Source organism: Callorhinus ursinus, unplaced genomic scaffold, assembly GCF_003265705.2.
Source record: "Callorhinus ursinus isolate GAN/ISIS: 27379988/994484 unplaced genomic scaffold, GSC_fseal_2.0 scaffold8, whole genome shotgun sequence".
In the NCBI taxonomy this organism is placed as follows: domain Eukaryota; kingdom Metazoa; phylum Chordata; class Mammalia; order Carnivora; family Otariidae; genus Callorhinus; species Callorhinus ursinus.
The window spans coordinates 59003716-59011699 of record NW_027397070.1 but is presented as its reverse complement, the minus strand read 5'-3'; positions in this window follow the sequence as shown (position 1 = coordinate 59011699).

The window sequence follows — 7984 nt, the reverse complement described above, 5'->3', positions numbered from 1 at the left end:
ATAAAGTTCACTATTTCTTTTTTCTAGGCTTTTCCACAGCACCTAATGCAACCCTGGCTAAGGGATCATCTTAGGTTAGTAGATTTCAGTGTCATCCGCTCTGTACTTCATGTTGATTTCATCCGACTCTTTGAGCCTCATACAAACTCTGACATTTCCCATTTAACTCTGAGCCCAATGCCTAGTTATTTTATATCAACATCCTGTGCTTTAGTTAACACCGCTTGAAGCAAAGCTATGTCATCTTCACATGAGCTTTTCCACACTTTTTGAGGATTTAACCATAGGAAATATGCCTTTACATAGTCTTTGAGTTATACTGAAAAAGAGACAAAATATAATACAGTGCCTGGTACATAATGGGACCTCAGTAAGGGTTTGTTGAATAAATAAATAGCTGCCATCTATATATTCTTCCCAAGAGAGGGGCTCCTGGGCAGCTCAGTCGGTTAAACGTCCGACTCCTGATTTCAGCTCAGGTCATGATCTCTGGGTTGTGAGATCCAGCCCGGCATGGGGCTCCGCGGTCAGCAGGAGTCTGCTTAAGATTCTCTCTCTCCCTTTCCTTCTGCCCCTCCCCCCCCACACACGTGCACGTGCACACTCTCTCTAAATAAATAAATAAACATTCTTCCCAAGACAGACCTTTCCTCACTGCCTGCTAATGTCCCTTCATGTGCCAGCCATGGCCCAGAACTCTGAGCCCACGTGTTCGGCACAGACAAAGGCGTGGGCCACTGTTCACACTGATTCTGCCACACACATAACAGCCCTAATTCCTCCCAGCAGGCTTCTGTTACTCCCGTGTGGACTTCAGTGTAAACATGGCCCCTGGCTGTCTGTGTATTTTTCCTCTGAGTCAGAGCCCTTTATCAAGGACACAAAAAAGAGGGGGAGAATGTGGTTCATTTTTCCAGGCCCTGCGGGGCCTGCAGCCTGTGCTGTTCCAATTTGCAGAAGGGAACTTCAGTCTCTCTTTTATAAGAGCACTTCCCCATCCTGACTCACTGTGCCCCAGAGCAGCGTTCTACCTACACAATCCAGCAACTTTTGTTCCCAAGATGACCCGAACATCCTCTTTCAGAGAGGGCTGGCCCCAGTAAAGGTGATGGGAGAGGACAGATTTCATTCAGAGAATGAGACCATTCAACCCTGTACACATGATCCCCTGCAGTGGGTTGACTAGCGTCTTCAAAATATTCATGTCCACCCAGAACCTCAGAATATGGCTTATGTGGAAATAGGGCCTTTGCAGATATAATTAGTTAAGATGAGGTCATATTAAAGTGGACTCTAAATCCAATAACTAATGTCCTTATAAGAGGAGAGAGGACACATACAGACACACAGGGAAGGAGGCCACGTGATAGTAAAGGTGAAATCTGGAGTGACGCCACGACAAGCCAAGGAATGCCAAGGATTGCTGGCCACCGAGGAAGAAGCTTTCAGAGGCAGCAGAACCTTGCTGATGGCTTGATTTGGGACTTCTTCCTGCAATGTGGGATTCCCCCAGATAAAAGTATATTAAGATAAAATAACATGGTTCCGGATTTTGTGCCATGACATTGTAGGTCAACAAAGGCTTGGACCATTGTGGGAAGGAGAGTGAGGGAGAAGGAAGGAGAAGATGAAGTAGAGCACTGAGCTAGATGTTACCATGTCAGATTGGAGGGGTTGGAAATACATAGGAAAAGACTGGAAATATTAAATAGAGGCTTAAGTTGAGGGTGCCTTTTAATATTAAGAATAACTACGGAGGCGCCTGGGTGGCACAGTCGGTTGAGTGTCCAACTCTTTGTTTTGGCTCAGGTCATGATCTCGGGGTCTTGGGATCAATCCCTGTGGGGGGTGGGGTGAGTCTGCTTGTCTCCCTCTCTCTCTGCCCTTCCCCATGCTCACGTGCATATACACTCTCTAAAATAAAATGAATAAATATTAAAAAAAGAAGAAGAAGAACTACTAAAAAGACACAGAAAGAGCTTGTAAAACTTCCAAATCAGTAGAGAGACACTAAAAGGAATATTCTCTGGGTGCCTGGGTGGCTCAGTCAGTTAAGCGTCTGCCTTGGGCTCAGGTCATGATCCCAGGGGCCTGGGATCAAGCCCCATGTCATGTTCCCTGCTTGGCAGGGAGCCTGCTTCTCCCTCTCCCTCTGCGCCTGCGTGTTCTCTCTCTCTCTCTCTCTCACAAATGAATGGATAAAATCTTTAAAAAGAAAGAAAGAAAAGGAATATTTTCTGGCTCTCCTCCAGGGCCACCTCAACTCCTCGCTGCCTTTCAGATCTAGCGCCAACAGCATGTGAGAGAACCAGACTAGTGCTCCTGGTCAAGGAATTTGCTACTCACTGCCACTGGCTATGGTAGAGGGGTGGGAACAGGGACGTGTTGTTTAAAGCATGTCTGCAGATAAGGAGCAGATATTTCCAAGAGACATCGTGGGCTCTGCTGGCACCATAAAAATATGTTTATTCCATGTGGTAGATTGATGCAGCTAATATGATGCTATAAAGATTGTTTCTGTATTTAAAGCTAATAGAATGGGGCACCTGGGTGGCTCAGTCAGTTAAGCATCTCACTTCTGCTCAGGTCATGACCTCAGGGTCCTGGGATCCTCACTCAGGGAGTGGGGAGTCTGCTTGTCCCTCTGCCCCTCCCCCAACTCATGCACACACATGCATCCTCCCTCTCTCTCAAATAAATAAATAAATAAAATATTTTTGTAAAAAAAAAAAATATAAGACTTTGATTTCCCAAATGGTATCTACATAGTAACTTCTAGGATCTTCAGATTAACTTGCAGTTAAAAAAAAAAAAAGAATATGATCCCCTCCACCATATATACACCTCCACACACACAGATATACCAAGAAAATACCCTGCAGAACCCCAAAGGTGTAATCTGTGTGGCACCGTGTGGGCAGAAATGTATGTGTGAGCAAAGCCAGCCCAGACAGTGTCTCCAAACACTTATTCATCCTCCCACCCCCTTCCAAACACATTGCATTGAGTTTACAGCTTTGAAAATGTAATTAACACTTTTAGTCATGGGAGAGTAGGCCCTGAGATTTTTTTTAACAGGGTGTACTAGAAACAGATTCAAATCTCAATGAGCAATGGTTCACCTGAAGGATAAACCAAGTAGAGCCACCATTTTCTGGTCTCCTAGGAACATGGGCTTAGGTCAACCTTTCTTTGAATCCTGCTGTCGTCATTGCTGTATCCCTGCCTGTATCCCATTTGAAAATTAAACTGCACTGAGTACAGCTCCAAGCAATACCATGGTGAAAGCCCAGAAAAGCTATTTGAATAGACAGAACCTAAAGTTTTCTGGCTCTTTGCTGTGATAATGTCACCAGCCGCCCTTCCAGTCTGGGGATCTGCAAGAGCAGTGCCTCTGCAAGGTGGCTGCTTTCATGGTGTGAGCTTAGGGATTCCGTGGGGCTCCTCCAGCCCCCAAATGTCTCTCATATCATTCTGCCATGATGCCTGAAGTCCCATGTAAAAATTACAAGTATTTTACTTAGGAGAGAAACGCATCAAGCGACCAACATTTAAGAGCAATTTTGGCATCATCTTGAGGGAAGAAGACAGAACTGGCAAATATTGGGGAAGGGGTACAAAGGTCTAGAACAGGAGATGCCGCTGGGCAGGGTAGGGCAGAACCCCGAGACCTGAGCAGGAGGAAAGGAGGCTGGGTGAGCCAGAGGGGGAGGGGGAGGGGAGGAAGGCACTAAACAGGGCAATCTCCACCCACTTAATTCTTCTACCTCAAGCTGAGAAAATAGAAGGATAGTGTAGGTACTGCTGGGGAAGCCACAGGCTAAATTATAGACCTTCGCCCTGGAACAGCTGCTGCTTTGTGTGAAAATGTGAGGGATATGTTATTTTTATATTAAAACAAATACAGATATGCTTGGGGGTTATTTGCAAGATCCACGTGGCTATTTTAAAGAGAACAAACCAGAAGGCTCCAGCCTCAAATGTCATGCTCACTGGGGACCTCTTGGGGTGACTTTCTCAGCTCTGCCATCTCTCCGGCCCCTGTTAGTGACTGTCATCATGCACCTGGAAAAGCTACTGGCTAAAGAGCTTCAAGGACATGAAACTAAGGAGCCTTGTCCTGGGAAATCAAGAACACAGTGCAGTCATGAGAACTCGTGTTCTTTTCAATGGAAGTTCCTGAGAAATTTTTTTCTGATTGACATCCTATCAGAGGCTATAAAACCAAAATAAGCCCCCTGTAAGCCTGGCAGGTCAGCATGGAGGGAGTGTAATGCATCCTGTTTCTGTCAGAGTCATTTGGGATTTTCTCCCACTTCCTTTCAAATGAATGAACATTGTCCTTGCTTATTCACTGTAATGGAACTAAGATGTGCTCAGTGGTGTTTGAGGTGACCGTTTCCAATCACAGGACTCCCTAGCCTGGGAAGTTGAATACATTCTGCTTTGCCTTCCAGTTAGTGTCTACATTTTTAGCAGGTTGCATGGTTGGGAAAGTGGAAATATACTGGTGTAGTGGGGAATAGACATATTTAAGTCCTCCTTCAGTCTCTTACCAGCTGTGTGGCTGTGGGGGGACCATTTCATGTCTCTGAATTTTCTGTGTCTCATCTGTAAGATGGGGATCTGAATTGCTGGACGGCCAGCCCCACAGGGCTGCTGAGAGTGTCAGAGAAGATCATAAAGGCACTTTGTGACCTATAGAACTCATGGAAATATTAGGACATTGTCTGATGGGAGACCTCTCATCATGTGTGAACCATTTGTACCCTTATGGCTTGAGAGAGCAGGGGGAGGGGCAGAGGGAAAGGGAGAGAGAGAACCTCAAGCAGACTCCCCACTGAGCATGGAGCCTGACTTGGGCCTCAATCCCAGGACCTTGAGATCATGACCTGAGCCAAAATCAAAAGTCAGCCACTCAACTGACTGAGCCCTCCAGGCGCCCCTCTCCCCAGCTCTGCATTTTACTATCTAGGTGGCCTTGGGCATAATATGTAACCCCTCTGAGGTTATCACTGGGAAAATGGGAATCATGACAGTTAATTTGTAGAGTTGTAAAGATTACAAACAGTGGGCACCTAATCCGTAGTAATTACCTCTCGTTATGATGTTCCTTCTCCCCACCTCTGATCACAAGTATTTCATGAGGGTCTCGAAGGGTAGTCTGGATCCTTCAGCTTGCAGTCCTCTCTCTACAGGAAGCTGGGACACCTCCCACTGGAGCTCTACTGGACACCTCTCATCTGAGTTGTAGTAATAGGTAGATTCTTTAATAGATATAGGGCTATTTAGATTATCTATTTCTTCTTGAGGGAACTTGAATAGTTTGTGTCTTTTGAGGAATTTAAAAGTAAAGTTGCTCTTAGAAACCACCTAGCAGGGCCCCTTGGTGGCTTAGTCAATTAAGCGTCTAACTCTTGACTTCGGTTGAGTTCATGATCTCAGGGTCGTGAGATCGAGCCTGGCGTCCAATCCCATGTTGGGGGTCTGCACTCAGTGGGGAGTCTGCTTGAGATTCTCCCTCTCCCTCTAGCCCTCTCTCCCCATACTCTCTCCCCCGCAAAATAAATAAAATAATTTAAAAAAAAAACCACCTAGCAAATTGGTTCTCAAACTTTAGAATACATCAGAGTAACTACAGCCTCCCCCTAGACACTAATTCTAATGTAACAAATATCATAATGGAAAAAAACTGTAGCCTGGGGGAAGTATTACTGTTTTTATTTCCCCCAAATTCCTGTTTCATGAAATACAAAGATATCACATAACTAGTAGCCCTGAATTTATAAAAAGACAGCAATCTTGCTAAGAAAACTATTGTTGCAAACCATGATTAATGAAGCACCATCTGTGATATTCAGTGTTCTTTCCATGAGTTGGGGCTATCTAGGCCATTTTTATGCTTTTGAGTGCAAACGGGAGGACAAAAGGGTGAAACCACACAGAAGTGTGGCATAAAATATCTGATTGGTTGCATGTACTATGCAGCTGAGAAATTTTTATTTATTATCTAGTATAAGTGTATCCATTTTCACACTCTTCCCAGAAAACTTAATTTAAAATTTATATCCAACTTTATATTCTCCAGCTGATCCTAAACATTGCCTCCAGATCAGTTCTTACAAAACACCTGCCTCCTCTTCAACCTGAACTCAGGTAAAGCTTGAGCTCCTTAACTATGGATTCAAAACCTTCTGCGTTCCAGTTCTCCCTGTGCCTCCAAATTTTGCTCTCATGCCTAGCCTGCTCCTGTGGCTACTGCCCAACTCTCATCCAGACAAATTCATATTTTAGAGGTCCCCAAATATGTTCTCTCATTAGCATTGCCTGGAAGGGCCCTCCCTAGCCGCTCTCTCCTCGGGCTGCTCAGAAACCTTCTTCACCTGACTATTAATTAATATAGGACCCTGGGATCATGACCTGAGCCAAAGGCAGAAGCTTAACGACTGAGCCCCCCAGGCATCCCTGGTGTATCCTTTCTTATACTTGTAACCTATTCATGTCTTTACATTTAATGTGTGTTTGTTGTAGGTAGTGTGTATCTGGGTCTTTCTTTTTTGTCCAATCTGAAAATCTCTGCCTTTTAACTGAGGATAACTGCATTTAATTTAGACCAGTCTATGGACTGAATTGTGCCCGCCCAAATTCATCCATGAAGCCCTAACCCCTGATAGGACTACATTCAGAGATCGGGCTTTAAAAAGGTAATTAAGGTTAAATGAGCTCATAAGGTTGAGACCTTCATTCAATACAGCAGTTGCCCTTATAAAAAGAGAAAGACACAGCTGAACTCGCTTTCTCTCTGTCACGCCAGGACACAGCAAGAAGGCAGCCATCTACAAGCCAGGAAGTGAGCTCTCACCAGGAACGGAATTGGCTTACACCTTGATTATGGACTTCCCAGGCTCCAGAACTGTAAGAAAATAAATTTCTGTTGTTTAAGCCACCCCATCTGTGGTGGGCTTATTATGGCCACCCACGCTAAGACAGGCCATTTACATTTAATACAATTTTTTTTTTAGATTTTATTTATTTATTTGAGAGAGAGACAGGTAGTGACAGAGATAGCAAGAGAGAGCACAAGCGAGGAGGAGAGGGAGAGGCAGGCTCCCACTGAGCAGGGAGCCTGACATGGGGCTCAATCCCAGGACCCTGGGACCACGACCCGAGCCGAAGGCAGACGCTCAACAAACTAAGCCACCCAGGCCCCCCAATTATTGATGTGGTTAAGTTTAAATCTACCATACTGTTTGTTTTCAGTTTGCACTGTCTCTTCTTTGTTCCCCTTTCCCTCTTTATCGTCTTCCTTTGTTACCTGCATGGTACAGGCACATTGCTGTGGGGATTCAGAGGTAAGGGATGTTTATTCCACTTGATCAGGGTGCACTTCTGAGGGAGCCGGATCTGAAGGCATCCTAAGCTTTGGACATGCAGAGGTTGAGGTTAGGAGCATTCAAGGCTGAGAGAAAACCATACCCCCAAACCTCAAATGCACTGAATATGCTGAAAACTATTAATTGTGTTTGGTTGGAGCACAGGTGGCATATAGGGAAGGTGTGAAAATTGCGGAACTCAAGTAGGTTTGAACCTGATGCCGGGAGGATGCAAAGAGCTGAGAGAGTTCAATTTATAACAAAATCCATTTGCCTTTAAGTGCTATATATAGTTCTTGAAATTTTTGGAAATTAATAACTCAGCCAACACATAACTTTGAAAGTCTTTTCTTGGGGAAGAAAAAGTGCTTCTCTAACTTTTCCTGTACTTACTCTGCCAGTGCCATCTAAAATTCTTACTTGCGCCTGGGTTTTACCTACACCTGTTTTCCACAGAAAAGAAAAAGTCAAAATACTATACAATAGGTAGCTCTAAGATATAAAACTAGTGAGAATAACTAAGCACTTCCTATAGGAAAAATTTCCACGTGTCTGATCTGGTAGGATAGCCTTTTAAAAGGCAAAAAGTCATCATTTCATAATACAAAACC